Genomic DNA, 18,479 nt, shown 5'->3' with positions numbered 1-18,479 from the left:
TCTACCCTCGTTTTCCAAAACCTTCTTTTAAAACCGAGGCTAGAGGCTCGATCATACGTCGCTTGGCCGTAGGCGACGCAAGTACAAATTGGCTTAGCTCACTTGTCGTTGGAAAGTGAGTGCCGCACAATCGCTAGTCCGCTGCCTTTAAAAGTGCGATTGTGTCACTGGGAACACATGGAGGTGGATTGTGAGATTTCACGTCGGTTGTGGAGGGGATGAAACATTTTTTATAAACATGTGGAAATCTCTTACTATTAGACGTGTTTTAAAACTGTGAGGTTGTCAACGATATGTAATGAGTCAAGGTAGACAATATCTTGGCTAATACTCATATTTTGTTGGAATAGTTCAGTTGGTTAAAGCGTATGATTGTTAACCATAAGGTTGGAGGTTCATCTCTCTTTTATCAATGGGAATGAATCATTCCATTTTAGTATGTGGAAAAATTTAACCCTCCAACCAAAGTGGACAATGTCATATAATTATGTAGGTTCGTGATTCCTAACATTGTTACAGTCTTAATTTAACATTCTTAATAATAATATTGTGTTCTTTTTAGGGGTAGCTTCAATACAAAAACATAATGTAAAAAAATATTTTAGCATAAAGCAGTTACATCATGCATGTTCTAGTGACTCTAGGTCCCTAGAAAACTAGGGTCGTTACATATAATCTACACCTAAAGATTCTATAACCTAAAGAAAAACCTGTGGAAACTCGCTCGATCAAGGACTCGATTACCGCCTACAAGTAGGTTACTTATTTAGTTGCACTAGATATTACTTTTTCTTTTTAGGTGATCACTAATTGTTAGTTAAGGTCACAGAGGAGGGTCGTCTCGAGCCATCAGTTCTATATGTACAAGTTGTTGTCCTTATTTTTTGAATCTCGTTCCAATTTTTATCAAATTTTTCATTGTCGAGTTATTACAATTCTTATATGCTTGAAAAATCATGTCGTGACAATTTTAAATCTCCAGTGAGTTCTATTGATTTCAAAAAAATGATATGCTATTGTATTTTTATTTTACCTTTATTTGAGTTGTCAGAAGTTGGATTTGAACCCATGCCCTCTGATCCCGCATTGGTTTGAGAGGAGAATAAAGAATAACTTATAAGTATCGGTAAACATCTCTAGTAGCCTGTTTTAAAACTGCGATTCTGACGACGATTTGTTACGGTAAAAAGTGGACAATATTTTTTAGTGGCTGGAAATGGGAACGAAGCATTCCTTAGAAGAGTGTGGAAACCTCTCCCTAGTAGACTCATTTTAGAATTGTGAGGCTGATGATGATACGTAATGGGCAAAATCGGACAATATTTGTTAGCGGTGAGTTTGGGCTATTACGAAAGCTATCAAAGTAAGTCACCAAGCGTTGTGCCAGCAAGGACGTTGGGCCCCCAAGGAGAGTGTATTATGAGATCTAACATTGGTTGGAGAGGGGATGAAACATTCCTTATAAGGATGTGGTGGGTTTGAGCTATTACAAAGAATTAGCTGGAATAGCTCAGTTGGTTAGAGTGTGTGGCTGTTAACCACAAGGTCGGAGGTTCAAACCCTCTTTCTAGCGATGGTAATAAGTCTACCTACTCTAAATGAACTTTAAGGTAAATTAGAGGTGGAGTGTGAGTGATACCACCACAATGCTATGTGCACTCCCTTCCCTCCATGCCTTCATGGTATACCAATAGTGTGAGTGTATGCTAGTTGAAGCCCAGACACCTACTCTAAATGAACTTTAAGGTAAATTATGAACTCCTATTTATTCGAAATTATCCTTAGATTTGCATGGGTGAGAGTGGCTCGAGTTAGCCGACTCAATAAGCCTCCCATCCTTAGATTTGCATGGGTGAGAGTGGCTCGAGTTAGCCGACTCAATAAGCCTCCCATGTTAGGGGTAAGACTGGGTGAATAGCTGTGGACATAGGGTGTATGATGGAATTCACTCCTACAAGCTTTTAGGAATAGTAAAGAGGTTCCTTGTCCCACCCTCTCATTGGCTCGAAAGGGATTCAGGTTCCTTGTCCCACCCTCTCATTGGCTCGAAAGGGATTCGGTTTGGTGGTTGAACCACAAACCAATTGTTCATTAGAGGATCGGTGGGACTTAAGGAACAAAAAGTAACTTTAGGAGTAAAACGGTAAATTGACCTAGCTCTAGTTACGAACAATCTGTGAAGGATCGACTTACTAATCATGGTTATATCAAATGGACATAAATATATCTATAGGGAGGGGAGTGCAACAATTAGGCTACAATAGAGTGTCTTAGTGAATAAATGCTGGTTAACAAGGTTAATGAGATTAACCGGTCAATCTCGGATCGTTGGATCCATTAGGTCCCTCTACTAGCTCATATCGAACTAAACCTTAGAACAGTGTGACGAGTGAGTTCGAAGTGTTCGAATTCAAATTAGGGAATACACGCTAAATATATACGATATATTTAACCTCATTTTGTTTTAGTTATGAATTGAACAAAAAGAGAGAATTGGGGATATTTAAATAATATTTAAATATTTTAATTATGAATAGTGATTGATAATCAATATGTGCCGGAATTGATTGGAATTGACATTTTATTTAGTGTTAAATATTAATTAAATTATTTAATTAATCATTTAATATTATTCTGATTTGAAATTAATTGTTGAATTAAAATAAAGAAAGTCAAAATGTTTACTTCACCTAATGGAAAAATCCATGTTTGAGTGAGTGGAATATTGAGGGTCAATATACGGTTTAATCAAACTTGCATGTTTTCCCTATAATCCCACAAATTTGAGTGGAATTTTGAGTGTCAAAATTTGGTGAACTCAAACTTGCATGCTTGCCACATAATCCCACAAATTTGAGGGGAATTTTGAGTGTCAGATTTTGGTAATCTCAAATTTGCATTAACATGCAAATATGACTCTATAAATACATGGAAATTCTTCTTGAAAAACTTTGAGAAAATCTCTCAAAACTCTCTTTTTACCTATACTAAATTTCTATCAAGTTTCATCACTCACCGGATTCCACAATCCTATTATAAGGTTGGAGAATAGTAGGGAAGACACTAGTGGTGGTTTGAAACCGTTCGTGAGGAAAAAGAAATTTGAACTACGAAAGGTTAGTATTCAAACTCATTGAGTTTTAATGCTTTTGAACATGCTAGCTAATTTACTCTAATTGATGTACTTAGAGTGCCTAAGATCCAAATTGCTTCCGCACGTATTATAGTAACACCATCAAAATGAACCTAAACTGACAACACAATTTATGAACAAAGGAAACAAAAAGATATTTAAAAAGAGAGAAAACCCAAAAAGTAGCAAATTCCTTCAAACACTGAAAATGGATAGCCATTCACCACGAGAACAACACAAAAAATGGAAGAAAGAGGGTGCCAATGAAGGAGTATGTAAGCAAATGGGGAAGAAGAAATATAAGGGAGAGGGGGGCTTTGGAGGCTTCAAAGGTAGATTGTGGCGGGAAAAAATATCTCTAGATGCACTAAATTTTGTCACATAGCATACATTAGCTAACAAAATAAGCAAGCGTCAGAAAATCTATCAATGTCTTTCGATGCTTGTCAAGTTAGTTGACCTTGTCCATAAAATTTTGTGCTTTTAAAGAGATATTTCTTCCAACCATGGTAAACCAAATATTGATTCTCATCTTTGCTGCATCTTCATTTATCGCAAAACTAGAAAGATAAGTAATAAACTTATGAATGACAAGTTAGCTATTTATTGAGTAAACTAATACTTATCAAGATTATTTTAACTTTTTTGGTCAAATAAGAAGTTGAAGGCCAATCAAGGACGAGACCAGTAGGCTTACACAACAAGGAATCTTTTTCTGAGTGTTTTAAGTACCTGTGCTTTTGTTGTTGAAACTTTGCTTTGATATTTTGTGTTGTAAAATATATACTTGATTCACATGTTTTACTTGTCATGTATGAAATTTTTTATTTTGTAACCGATTTTCGAAGCCAAATATCTATGTTAGTGGTAACTCATGTGAATTAAGGTGTCGATGAACAGGTATTATAGAAGCATTGCTTGAGAACTATGTGGTAACAGCGGGGATCGTCCTAAGGCATCCAGTCGTGTCTGTTCATTTTGGATTTCTATGTTTAGTTTTTATTGTTTGTTGACTATTGGTCAAGGTAAGAAGCGCAGCTCGAGAACTATGAGGTCAGAAGCTGTAACACCCAAAAAATGAAGCAAAGTCACCCAGTTGTCTATTTATTTTAAATTTCTACATTTCTTTTTTAGTTTTTTGTTGGTGGTCGGTTGAGGTAAGAAGCTGTAACACCCAAAAAATGAAGCAAAGTCACCCATGTAAGACCGAAAGGCAAGTTATTTCTACACCTTAATGAGTAACTGTAAGGACTAAGGACTTTGGAGAAGTATTGGGAATGAAAGCATAAGCGAAAAGGACGAAAAGGTCACTTTGTAATTTTTAAGGAAATTTTCAGATATTTAATTCCTTATCTAGTGGGAATTTCAAGATGCTCAACGACCAAGAAATGACCAACAAGAGATGAAGAATTTTTTTAGGAAAATTGTGTATTTATAAAAAAAATAATAATAAAATATTATGAAAGTGGCAAATTACCAAATTACCCTGATGATATGGATAATTACGAAAGTGTCATTCTGCTGAAAATAAAAACCTCTGCATGTGACGATCTGCACAAAGTCCTTTGAATCTCAAATTCCAGTTGTTGGATTTTCCCCAAATTTGGATACAATCTAGAACGTTCAAAGATCATCAAATCCAACATTCAGAATTCAAACTCGAAGTTGGTAACTCGCTGATCGGAGAGGATATTTTCGACGAATTACCCTGAAAATTCAGTCTCCAAATCACGACGATTCTGGATCTCTCAATGTCGGTGGAAGCTTACCTTATAAAGTCTGAAGTTGAGGCAAAGTTTTAAGACAAGAATTGAGTGATGAGAAATCCTTAAACTCGAGTTTGAAGCTCTTAGATTATGGGTTTTCCTTTCTCGAATTTCTTCCAAATACGAGGGCTATGGTTAATCATTTTTCTTCCTACCAACTCCTGCATATTTTATATGGTTTTACAACAAGTTTCGTGAAGGAATCAGGCACTGAAAAGTTTTATAACCTGCTGCCCAACAAAAGGTTTCTAGATATACTCAGGCGAGAAACATGTTTTCCGACGAAATCGAGATTTTTCTAGCTAACAAGAAAGAAGACGAAGTCCAAAGTCAAAGGTCAAACTTTGACCAATAAAAGTCAAAGATAGGTATATGTTGACCTTCCCTCAGTTTTCTCAAATTTAACTTCCTTCGTCAAATTGTGGAAGGAAATTTGATATAATTCTGATACTAGAAGCTCAAGAACGAAAATCCCAAATGTCAACGACGAGGTAAGTAGTGACCTTGGATGTTTTGTTAAAAAAATACTTGTATGAATCCATTGGATTTTCCATATGAACCTAAAATAAGTTTAATTTAGGATATATGAAAGAAAAACAAAAAGAATTGTGAATTAAGGCCATGAATGGATCAAAATGCTAAGATTTAAGTAATATTAAAATAACTCACTAAATGAACTCTGAGGATGACGTATGAAAATTTGAAAGCCATTGGAACACGTTAAGTAGCAAAACGAAGAATTATGGGTAAAATGACCAAAATGCCCCTAGGACGACTTATGAAAATCCAAGGTCTATACTTTCTCCAAATGGTTTCGTACTTCTTATAAGGTCTATTATGAAGGACATGAAGATATGTTTGAGGTTTCAAGTTGATTGGAACAAGTTTGGAACCTAAACAAAGTTAGGACCCATGAAACACCTAAAGGACACACCACAAGAATCATGACTCTTCTAGAACCCTCTAAAGAACTCCCTATGAATCTATGACCTTCTAGAACAACTCGTGCTAAGATGGGTTCATATGGTTACAAATGCAAGTTACAACTTATGCCTCAAGGATTTACGAACCTCTGTAAGGATCGGGCTGACTCGATGACTAAAAAAGGCGGGTAAATTTTCAGGAAAATAAAACAAAGGAATTTAAAACATTATATTTACATTATATCAAAATAGAGTTTATAGCATACTAGTTTTGAAAAAAAAAAAAAACAAGGAACGGACACAAAACACTTTAAAATAAGAGGATTGAGGACGACAAGTGAGGTTAGTCTATGGTACCAGCAGCTCCTTATCACCTGAAAAAAATGGAGTATAAGGAATGAGTACAAGACTCAGTAAGTAGCTTACTTGTAGTCTCTTAATCGTGTCCTTGATATGCTAGGGTACCACATTCTTTGTTCTTGCTTGTTCTTGATCTTGTTCTTGTTGTTAGTACTTAGGCTCTTTTTAATTCTTGTTCTTGACTTGGGGTTCTTATCTTGATCTTTCTTGAGGACCTTGGTCCTTGAATCCTAAAACCTTGGTTTTCCTTTAATGGCCATAGTACTATGGTTTTTGGTTCTTGATCCTTTGTTCCTAGTTCTTGTCCTTAGAACTAGGATCTTGATCCTTGTTCTATTCCTTGATCTTTCTCTTATTCTTAGTACTTTCTTGGTTCTTGTTTTGTTCTTGATTCGTTCTCCAAGACACTCCCCCTAGGATTTACAGCACTAGACATGCACCTCACAATCCTATGTCCAAGGCTTCATACATTCCAAGCAACACAGCCTTAACCTACGTCCAAGGCTTCATGCGTTCCAAGCGACGTAGTCTTACCGCATCTGAGGGCTTGCCCTTCGATACGGTCTGCTTAACCTATGCCCAAGGCTTCATGCGTTCCAAGCGGCATAGTCTGAAAACCTACATCCAAGGCTTCTTACATTCGAAGCAATGTAGTCTTAATACTACATCAAGGGGTTGCCCTATAATACAGTTTTCTTAACCTATGCCCAAGGTTTCATGCGTTCCAAGCAGCATAGTCTGAAAACCTACATCCAAAGCTTTTTACGTTCCAAGGGATGTAATCTTAATACTGCATCAAGGACTTTCATATAATACAGTATGCTTAACTTACGCTCAAGGTTTTATGCGTTCCAAGCAGTGTAGTCTAACTCATGAGCATGCTATACCGTGGGAGGTCTTAGAAAGTTTTTGATTCGTGGCTAAGGTAACGTACTCTCTTTTTGTTCCTCCGTGACTTCAGACTACTCCCTTTAATAGACCATAAAGGTCACTTGCTCGATGCATACTTAAACATAAGTCTGCCGGGCATCTCTTATAGATGAGGAAAACTTGGGGCATAACATCCTGCAAAGGAAACATGGTGTAGGGCATCCCACCTATAAGAGGAATTCATGGGGACCGCTTGGTAGGAGGTCATGGGTCACTTTAAACATGACTAGAGTATTACCTAGCATTCTTGAGTTTCTGTTTCTGAGTTTGGGTACCTTAGTCCCTCGTCCTTGAGTGGTACCTAGCATTCTTCTTACTTGGGTAGTTGTAAAGCTTGTGTGTTGTTGTTCTTGGTTCTCAATCTTGTAAGTTTCTAAGGTTTTTAATTCCTTAAGGCATAAGTTTTAACTTGTATTTGTAACTATATGAACCAATCTTACAGTAAGTTTTTCTACAAGGTCATAAATTCCTAGGGAGTTCTTTAGAGGGTCCTACATAATCGACCTTATAAGAAGTAGCTATTGGGTTTTATGTCCTAAAATCATAGTTTGTAAACAAAAACATATTCCATTTTCAATAAAGTTATTATTGTTGTTTATTCAGTAAAGATTGTTGTTGAATAAAGTGAACTTTTCGACCATTAATCTAAATCCAATAAACTAAGAACACTCTGGATATAGTGTGATTACTTGAACTATATGTAGAGACATAAGAGTTGATCAAGTTCAAGTATATAGTCAAAATGATTTATAGCATAAGGATAAGGCTGAGTACCTTATTCTGGGGACACTATGGATGCAGCCCACTTTTGTATATGATATAAACAATGTGATCACTAAAATTGTACATGTGGAGACATGTGAGTGGGAGCGTCCTATGTAATGAGTATTGCATAAGAACGGACCATGAAGAAAATCACTCTCACTTTATAATGTCTTTTATTGTAGAGACTGATTTTCTTTTCATTCGATGACCTAAGTAACTCGATCTTAATCCTGATCTAACCATGAACTACTGTTTATTCGGAATTATCCTTAGATTTTCATGGGTGAGAGTGGCTCAAGTTCGCCTACTCAATAGGCCTCCCATTTCAAGGGTAAGACTGGGTAAATGGCTTGGGACGTGGGGTGCAAGATGGAATTCACTCCTACCCACTTTTAGGGATAGAAGAGAGGTAGTTCCCTTTAGTACTGACTTCAGGTCTTGAACAAGGAGCCCCACCCTCTCCTTGGCCTGAGAGGGATTCGATTTACTGTTGGACCACAAACCAATTGTTCATTAAAGGATCAGTGAGACATAAAAAATAAGAAGTAACTTCAGAGGTAAAACGGTAAATTGACCCAGCTCTAGTTACGAACAACCTGTGAAGGATCGACTTACTAATCATGGTTATATCAAATGAACAGAAATATATCTATAGTGAGGGGAGTGCAACTACTAGGCTATAGTGGAATGTCTTAGTAGTTAACGAATGTTGGTTAACAAGGTTAATGAGTTTAACCAGTTAATGTTGGATCGTTGGAGCCCATGATCTATAGGTTCATTAGGTCCCTCTACTAGCTCATATCGGACTAAACCATAGAACAATGTGATGAGTGAGTTCGAAGTGTTCGAATTCCAATTAGGGAGAATGCACTACATATATACGATATATTTAACCGCATTTTTGTTTTATTTACGAATTAAACAAAAAGAGAGAATCTGAGAGATTTAAATATCTTAATCAAATGTGTAGGAATTAATTGAGATTCGCATTTGAATTAATATTAAATATTAATTAAATAGTTTAATTAATCATTTAATATTACTTTAATTTGAAATTAATAATTCAAAATGATGGTTGAATCAAAAGAAAGTCAAAATGTTTGACTTCATTTAATGGGAAAATCCATGTTAGTAGAATTTTGAGGTGTCAAAATTTTGTTTAACCAAACTTGCATGCTTGCCAAATAAACCCCACAAATTTGAGCTGAATTTTGAGTGTCAAAATTTGGTGATCTCAAATTTGCATGAACATGCAAACATGACTCTATAAATAGAGTGATCATAATACATGAAAGGTCTTGTTGTTGGTGAAAAAAACCTCGAGAAAAACCTCTCACAAACACTCTCTTCATATATACAAAATTCCTCCCAAGTTAAGTCACTCACCAGATTCCACAATCATGTTCTAAGGCCGGAGGATAGTGGAGAAGACACTGGTGGTGGTTTGAAACCGGTTCGTGGAAAAAAAGGAATTTGAACTACAAAAAGTTAGTATTCAAACTCATTAAGTTTTAATACTTATGAACATGCTAGTTATTTACTATAATTGATGTTCTAAAAGTGCCTAAGATCTAAATTGCTTCCGCATGTGTTATATTAACACCATCATGTACCTTATCGGTTTGGTCTCGTTTCCTCTTACAGATCCATTTGCAACCAATAGGATTTACCCCATCTGGTTCATCTACAAGTTCCCAGACTGAATTAAAGTACGTTGACTCCATTTCAAGATTCATGGCTTTGATCCACTGATCTCTATCTTCATCATTCATTGCCTGTTTATAGGTCAATGGATCCTCAACGTCATTATCAGGTATGATGACTTGAGTTTCTACCAAACCCAAGTAACGATTGGGTTGAGTTATAACCCTCCCACTACGTCGAGCCATTCTCAACTCTTAAGGAGGATGTGATTGACAAGAAGTGTTGGCTTCATCAACAACTCTTGTTGAAGGACCAGCTTGATCAACAACTCTTGTTGTTTTATCAGTAGCTTCTTTAGAAATCTTACTTAATACTAGTTTGCTGCAAGGTTGATGATTTCTTACGTGGTCTTCCTCTAAGAATGTAGCGTTTGTTGATACAAACACTCTATTTTTTTGTGGGTCATAAAACAAACCACCTTTCGTCTCTTTGGGGTATCCTACGAATATACATAATTTTGAACGACGTTCTAATTTCTTGGGGTTTTGCAACAACACATGTGCTGGACATCCCCAAATCCTGAAGTGATGTAAACTACCTTTACGCCCTTTCCATAACTCATAAGGTGTTTCTGAAACACTCTTAGTCGGAACCATGTTCAAAATGTATGTAGCAGTCTCCACTACATATTCCCAAAATGGATCGGGTAATTAAGCTAAAATCATCATAGACCGAATCATGTCTAACAGAGTTCTATTTCTCCTTTCTAATACACCATTTAGTTGAGGCATACCTTGGGCTGAAAGTTGAGACCATATATCATGTTCTATCATATAGTCTTGAAATCTTAAGTCCATGTACTCTTCTCCTCGATCTAATCGAAGTGTTTTAATAGTTTTACCTAAAAGATTCTCAACCTCAGTCTTATACTTTCTGAATTTTTCAAGAGCTTCGAACTTGTGATGCATTAGGTAAAGATAGCCATACCTTGAATAATCATCAATAAAACTGATGAAATATTTATACCCTCCACGTGCTTTGACATTCATTAGACCATAGAGATCTGTATGCACGAGTTTTAAGGTTTCTTTGGCTCTATAACCTTTTTCGGAAAACGGTCGCTTAGCCATTTTACCTTCAAGACAAGACTCATATGGAGGTAAAGAGTTGTCTTCTAACTCATTTAGAAGTTCTATTTTAACCAAACTCTCAATCCTTTTGAGATTAATGTGGCCTAGTCTTAAGTGCCAAAGATAGGTATTAAGAGAAATCTTTTGTCGTTTATTTTGAGTTTCAGCTGTTTTAAACATCTCGGTATTTAAAATAGCTTTTGTTTCGCTCGGTTTGAACATATATTAGTTGTTTTCTAGTTTTGCAGAACAAATATGAATACCACTTTTGAAAATGAACACTTCATTGATTTCAAAAGATACTTTGTACAATTATTCTACTAAACAAGAGATAGATATTAGATTTCTTTTCATTTCAGGAACAAAAAGTACATTATTTAATATAATGAATCTATCTCCAAAAAACAACTTTAAATTTCCTACTGATCTTGCTGAGACAACCTCTCTAGTTCCAACTCTAAGTGTTATCTCGCCGTCTGCAAGCATTCTCCAGGAGCTAGTTTCCTGGTAAAAAGAACAAATATGATTAGTTGCCCCTGAATCTAGTATCCAAGTTGAGTTATCATACTCTACTAAACATATTTCTACAACGAGTAAATCATATTTACCTTGTTGTGTCTTTTCGGCTTTCTTCTCTACAAGGTATTTTGGGCAGTTTCTCTTTCAGTGTCCGTTTTGGTTGCAATTACTTTTTGAACATTGTGTAGTAGGAATCTTATTTTTCCCTTTACCCTTCTTCTTCATCAAAACACTGTTGAAGGACCAAACTTATTTTTGGAGGATGATCCTCGTAGTAATTTCTTAGAGCCAGCAACATTTTCTTCTCCTGTTTGTCCCTTGTTCGTTAAGAGGGATTGATAATTCTGTAGCTCATTGAGAAGAGCAGTCAAGTTATATTCTATTTTGTTCATTATCACATTTGTGTGGAACTGGAAGAAGTTCTTCGGAAGAGACTCCATGATAAAACTGACTTGACTCTTCTCATCAATGACAGCTTCATTTTCTTCTGCCACATTGAAATTGACCATCATGTCCAAGACATGTTCTCTAACTGAGGTCCCTTCTTTCATACGGTAGTTGTAAACGTATTTTATTGCATCATGTCTAAGGGAGAAAGACGGTTGTCCAAACATCCCTTTCAGAGATTCCATAATCTCTTTAGCAGTACCCATAACATTACGTTTCTTAGCCAAAACATCAGATATGCTGGCTAAAATGTACACTCGGGCTTTATCATTTGCCTTTGACCATCTGTTCGGTTTGCATTTGAGTTGGGGTTTGGAGGACATTCCTTAGTTAAAACAAACCTTACATCATCAATTACAAGTATTGTGTTTAGGTTTGATTTCCAAGTTGCGTAATTGTTGCCGTTTAATTTCTCAGAAGCGAGTAATTGTACTATTGAGTTTGTCATGCTGTGATATAAAGAAAATTCTATTAGTGATTTGACTTAATCCTGTTTAATCCAATCATTTTTAGCAAATGTAATAATGTACCCAAAAATTATTAATTTGCAACGATACTTTAGTGAGTTAGAGCAACTACTATTGTGAGCAGTCAATCACTCATTCACTAAACCAAGACATTCTTGACTTAAACGATAATCCCAGAATAACTCTTGTTCCTATAATGTTTTTAGTTATCGCTATTTTGATCAAGAATATACTAACTCTTAGTAATTCTTCGTAAGTGTGACCCGGCATTTTAAGACCTCAGAGATCAGTTCCAACAATGCTATCGAATGAAAAAGCCAAAGTTGGGAATGGACCTAAGAAATCCTATCCATTTCTGGAGTTTGCGTTGTTTTGACTCCCATGTTACAACCCTCCGAATAGGTAGTTTCTCTAGGGCAACATGCAGGTGGAACATGGGAATCTCACGGTGCTACCTAGTGGTGGAGACCATAGGACGTGTTGATATACTTCCTTCTCCCACTTACTATAAATACTTTCTCTATCACCTTGTTATTGACTCATGCAAATACCTTCCGAATGGAGGACGCTCCCAGGGCGACACGAGGCCGAGCATGAATCTCATGGTGTGAATTTTTCAGAGAGTGTGAAAGGAAAACGATGTATCTCATATACCTTTTTCCTCCCACTATGTATTTTAGACGGTTGGGTATACTCATTACTTAGGTATATTCCGGCTAATTGAATATAACTTAAGTCTAGGTGATTTTTCTAAAACTTACATCACACGAGCATGCTCATAAAACTGGGCTAACTAAGCTCAAGTACTGGTCCGATCTCCAGGTAGTACGTGTTCCGTAAACTGTGAAAGTACCTCCAACCTTAGACAAGATCGTGCCGTGTGAGCTTTCTTGTAACTGCAATTTTATAAGACACGATCTATTTTAACTATTAAAATTGATCGTGCTCGGTTCTTAACCCTTAGTGAGCATGCACTTATCTTTATTATAGATTTTAACATCTATCTTGATATATGACGTTGAAAATAACCTATAACATGCATCTAGCATACTTTATATAACAATTACATAATCATCCATTCAATGCAATAATATAACAATTTATATCTATCACTCCTGAAACTCTAAACATGCATACTATATATTATAACACTTATAACATACTTGGAATGCATGAAACATGCTTAGCCTGTGGTGGGATTTTAAATCTATATGACATACTGCATGCATATACATTTTCTATTTAATTAAAACATACATTCATAATGCATAATTCATTAAACACACTAAAGTGAATTGGTTTTGGCATTTTAAAGCAAGAAATTAACTAAATTATTACATTAATAATTAAAAATAACTTGAACCGCTCCCGAGGATCACGAGCTGGGAGAACCAACCCTGAAAAACGTTGAACTGGACCCCAAAGGCAGAAAAAACACTCGAATTGCCTCTTCCATCTTCTTTGGTTCAGCTTGCTATCTCTTCAATTTTCGATCAATTACAACCTAAAATGGACTCTAATGACTCCATAAAAACTACAGACCTTTCTTCACTCATTAAAGCGCATAGACATTAGGCTTGTTACAAGAATTGCATCAAATGGAAGCATAAAAAAATGCCAAAACCCAAAACATCCACTTTAGCAACCACAATATTTCATTCATGAAATAGTACCCACCATGCTCAAATTAATGTAAAGAAAGTGCCTAAAACAATGCTCTAATACCAATTGATGGAGTTAATAGAACACATGCGGAAGCAATATGGATCTTAGGCACTCTAAGTACATCAATTATAGTAAATTAGCTAGCATGTTCAAAAGCATTAAAACTAAATGAGTTTGAATACTAACCTTTTGTCGCTCAAGTTTTTTTTTTCCTCACGAACCAGTTTCGAACCTCCACTAGTGTCTTCTCCACTGTTCTCCGGCCTTAGAACGGGATTGTGAAATCCGGTGAGTGACTAAACTTGGGAGGGATTTAGCATATATGAAGAGAGAATTTGTGAGATTTTTTTTTCAAGGTTTTTCCCTTAGAAGAACTTCCATGTAATATGATCACTCTATTTATAGAGTCATGTTTGCATGTTCATGCAAATTTGAGATCACCAAATTTTTACACTCAAAATTCTATTCAAATGTTTGGGATTATGTGGCAAGCATGCAAGTTTGAGTTCACCAAATTTTGACACTCAAAATTCCACTAGAATTTGTGGGGTTTATTTGGCAAGCATGCAAGTTTGGTTAAACCAAATTTTGATACCTCAAAATTCCACTAACTAAAACATGAATTTTTCCATTAAATGAAGTCAACATTTTGACTTTCTTCATTTTGATTCAACAATTAATTTGAATTATTAATTTAAAATTAAAGTAATATTAAATGATTAATTAGATTATTTAATTAATATTTAATATTAATTCAAATGTCAATCCCAATTAATTCCGACACATCTTATTTAAATTTCTCAGATTCTCTCTTTTTGTTTAATTCGTAGATAAAACAAAAATGCGATTAAATATATCGTATATATGTAGTGCATTCTCTCTAATTTGAATTCGAACACTTCGAACTCACTCGTGACATTGTTCTATGGTTTAGTCCGATATGAGCTAACAGAGGGACCTAATGGACATATAGATCATGAGCTCCAACGATACAAGATTAACCGGTTAAACTCATTAACCTTGTTAACTAACATTCGTTAACTACTAGGACATTCCACTATATCCTAGTAGTTGTACTCCCCTCACTATAGATATATTTTTGTCTATTTGATACAGCCATGATTAGTAAGTCGATCATTCCCAGGTTGTTCGTAACTAGAGCTGGGTCAATTTACCGTTTTACCCCTAAAGTTACTTTTTGTTACTTATGTCTCACTGATCCTCTAATAAACAATTGGTTTGTGGTCCAATCAGTAAACAGAATCCCTCTCAGGCCAATGAGAGGGTGGGGCCCCTTGTTGAAGACCTGGAGTCAGTGCTTAAGGGAACTACCTCTCTTCTATCCCTTAAAGTAGATAAGAGTGAATTCCATCTTGCACCCCACGTCCCCAGTTATTCACCCACCCTAACCCCTGTAATGAGAGGCCTATTGAGTCTACGAACTTGAGCCACTCTCACCCATGTAAATCTAAGGATAATTCCAAATAAATAGGAGTTCATGGTTAGGTCAGGGATTAAAATCAAGTTACCTAAGTCATCGAATGAAAAGAAAATCAGTCTCAGTAGTAAGCGACATTATAAAGTGAGAGTGATTTTCTTCATGGTCCGATCTTATGCAATACTCATTGCATAGGACGCCCCCACTCACATGTCTCCGCATGTACAATTTAGTGATCATATTGTTTATGTCATATACAAAAGTGGCCGCATCCATAGTGTCCCCTGGATAAGGTACTTAGCCTTATCCCTGTACTATAGATCATTTTGACTATATACTTGAACTTGATCCACTCTTATGTCAATACATATAGTTAAGGTAATCATACTATAGTCAGAGTGTTCTTAGTTTATTGGATTTAAGATTAATAATCGTAAAGTTCACTTTATTCAATAACAATCTTTACTGAATAAACAACAATAATAACTTTATTGAAAATAGAATATGTTTTTTTTTACAAACTATGAGTCTTAGGACATAGAACCCAACAGGTGTTATCTTCCCCAATAAAGTCTGAAGTTGGGACAAAGTTTTAAGACAAGAATCGAGTTTGAAGCTTTTAGATTATGAGTTTTTCTTTCACTGATTTCTTCCAAATTCGAGTGCTATGGTTAATAATTTTCCTTCCTACCAACACCTACATATTTCATATGGGATTTACAACAAGTTTCGTGAAGGAATCAGGCACTGAAAAGTTTTATAATTGGCTGCCCAACAACAGGTTTCTAGATATACTCAGGCGAGAAAAATGTTTTCCGACTAACTTTGGAAGGTTATAACCTGTGCTACAGACCACGAAAAGATATGAACTTGGTTTCTACTTCTTGCTTGAAACTTCATCTAACGGTTTCGTGGAACAATCGAATCCATTAGATGTCTATATATAGCTGTAAAATGGTAAAAGTAGAGGGGTCTTATAAGAAAAGATCGAAATTTTTCTAGCTACCAAGGAAGAAGATGAAGTCCAAAGTCAAAGGTCAAACTTTGACCAATAAAAGTCAAAGATAGGTATATGTTGACCTTCCCTCGGATTTCTCAATTTTAACCTCCTTCCTGATCCGTTCTCACGAAAATTTTCATGGTTCTAGAAACTAGACAAAATAAGGAGTTCGTGGAAGGAAATTTGAGATAATTCAGATACTGGATGCTCAAGAACGAAAATCCCAAATGTCGATGACGAGGTAAGTAGTGACCTCGAACGTTTTGTTAAAAAATACTTGTAGGAATCCATTGGATTTTCCATATGAACCCTAACATAAGTATAAATTTAGGATATATGAAAGAAAAACAAAAAGAACGGTGAGTTAAGGCCCTAAATTGATCAAAATGCTCAGGATTTAAGTAACGTTAAAATAACTCACTAAATGAACTCCTAGGATGACTTATGAAAATTTGAAATCCATTGGAACACGTTAAGTAAAAAAACCATGAATTATGGATAAAATGACCAAAATGCCCCTAGGAAGACTTATGAAAATCCAAGGTGGACCCAAGAAACACCTACAAAGAAACACCACAAGAATCAAGACTCTTATAGAACCCTCTAAAGAACTCCCTAAGAATCTATGATCTTCTAGAACAACTCATGCTAAGATGGGTTCATATGGTTACAAATTCAAGTTACAACTTATGCCTCAAGGAATTACGAACCTTAGAAACTTACAAGATTGAGAAAAAAGAACAATACCACACAAGCTTTACAACTACCTAAGTAAGAAGAATGCATGGTACCACTCAAGGATAAGGGACCAAGGTCCTCAGACACAAAAACTCTAATCATGTCCAAAGTGACCAATGACCTCCTAATATGCCATGTTCATGATTGGCCCAAAAGCTTTGCAAGATTCCATGTTCATGTATGCACCGACCACATGACCTTTATGGTTTATCATGGGGATTAGTCTAGGCCATGATGGAACAAGAAGATAGTAAGTTACTCTAGCCAAAAATCAAAAACTCCTAAGACCTCCCATAGTACGACGTGCAGAGACTTAAACTACGCTGCTTGGAAGCATGAAGCCTTGAGCGTAGGTGGTCAGACTGTATCATAGGGCAAGCCCTTGATTCACGATTAGACTACATCTCTTGGAAATTAAGAAGTCTTGGATGTTGTTTTTCAAACTATGCCACTTGGAATGCATGAAGGCTTGGGCATAGGTTAGTAGACGATATCGGAGGGCAAACCCTAAAATGCAGGTTAAGACTACGTCGCTTGGAACTCATGAAGCCATGAACGCGCATTAAGACTATCGCTTGGAACACATGAACCCTTGGACACAGGATTGTTAGATGCATAGCTAGTGCCGTAAATCCTAGGGGGAGTGTCTTGGAGAACAAATCAAGAACAAAACAAGAACAAAGAAAGTATCAAGAACAAGAGAAAGATCTAGGTCTTGAACATGGATCAAGATCCAAGTTCTAAGGACAAGAACCAAGACCCTTAAAGAATAATTGTGAATGTTTGCATAATCCACCACACCTAAATGGTGTGAAAGTTATCTTATTTATAATCAAATAAATTATAAGGATATGGAAATAGTAATAAATGGAAATAACAATAAATGGAAAGATACCTATTGTAATAAGACAAATATTAAATATTTGCCTTATAATAAAATATCAAATATAATATATATGGTAAACTATAATTTATTACTAAATATCCTTAATAATAACAAATGTTTCATAATCCCGGGACTAAGGTACTCAGGATAATCAAGATAAGAACCCCAACTCAAGAACAAGAACTGGAGAACTTAAGTACTTACACCAATAACAAGAACAAGAACAAGACAACAACAAAGAATGTAGGCTACTTACAGAGTCTTTGTCTCATTCTTTATTCTCTACTTTTTTTAGGTAATAAGGAGTTGGTCAAGGTCGGGAGCGGACTCTGAAGTAGGTGCCATAGACAAACCTCACTCGTTGTCCTCAACCCATTTGTTTTAAAATGTTTTATGCCCGTTCCTTATTTTGTGTTTTAACTATATGTTGTGTTTTAAATACTTATGTATAAACTTTATTTTGATATTTTGTAAATATAATTTTTTAAAGTCTTTTGTTTTTTTCACGAAAAATTTACCCGTCTTTTAGAACCATCACGATAGCCCGATCCTTATAGAGTGGTATTAGAGCCCAAGGTTTCTTTATAGCCTAGCTTAGGAGCACTCCCTACTGAGGCCATGTATTAGCCTATATATGTTGTGTTTTAAAGTCTAGCTTAGGAGCACTC

At 35.8% G+C, this 18,479-nt stretch overlaps 1 non-coding gene across 1 annotated transcript; it reads left to right on the top strand.

Annotated features, from left to right (window-relative positions):
• Positions 1 to 1,499: 1,499 nt before the first annotated feature.
• On the top strand, positions 1,500 to 1,573 carry TRNAN-GUU. The gene has a single exon. It is a non-coding gene; the product is annotated as a tRNA-Asn (tRNA).
• The last annotated feature ends 16,906 nt before the right edge of the window (positions 1,574 to 18,479 follow it).

This window comes from Cucurbita maxima, unplaced genomic scaffold (assembly GCF_002738345.1).
Source record: "Cucurbita maxima cultivar Rimu unplaced genomic scaffold, Cmax_1.0 Cma_Scf00072, whole genome shotgun sequence".
Classification (NCBI taxonomy): Eukaryota; Viridiplantae; Streptophyta; class Magnoliopsida; order Cucurbitales; family Cucurbitaceae; genus Cucurbita; species Cucurbita maxima.
Note: the sequence above shows the minus strand (reverse complement) of the source record. Positions and strands in the feature narration are given on the sequence as shown.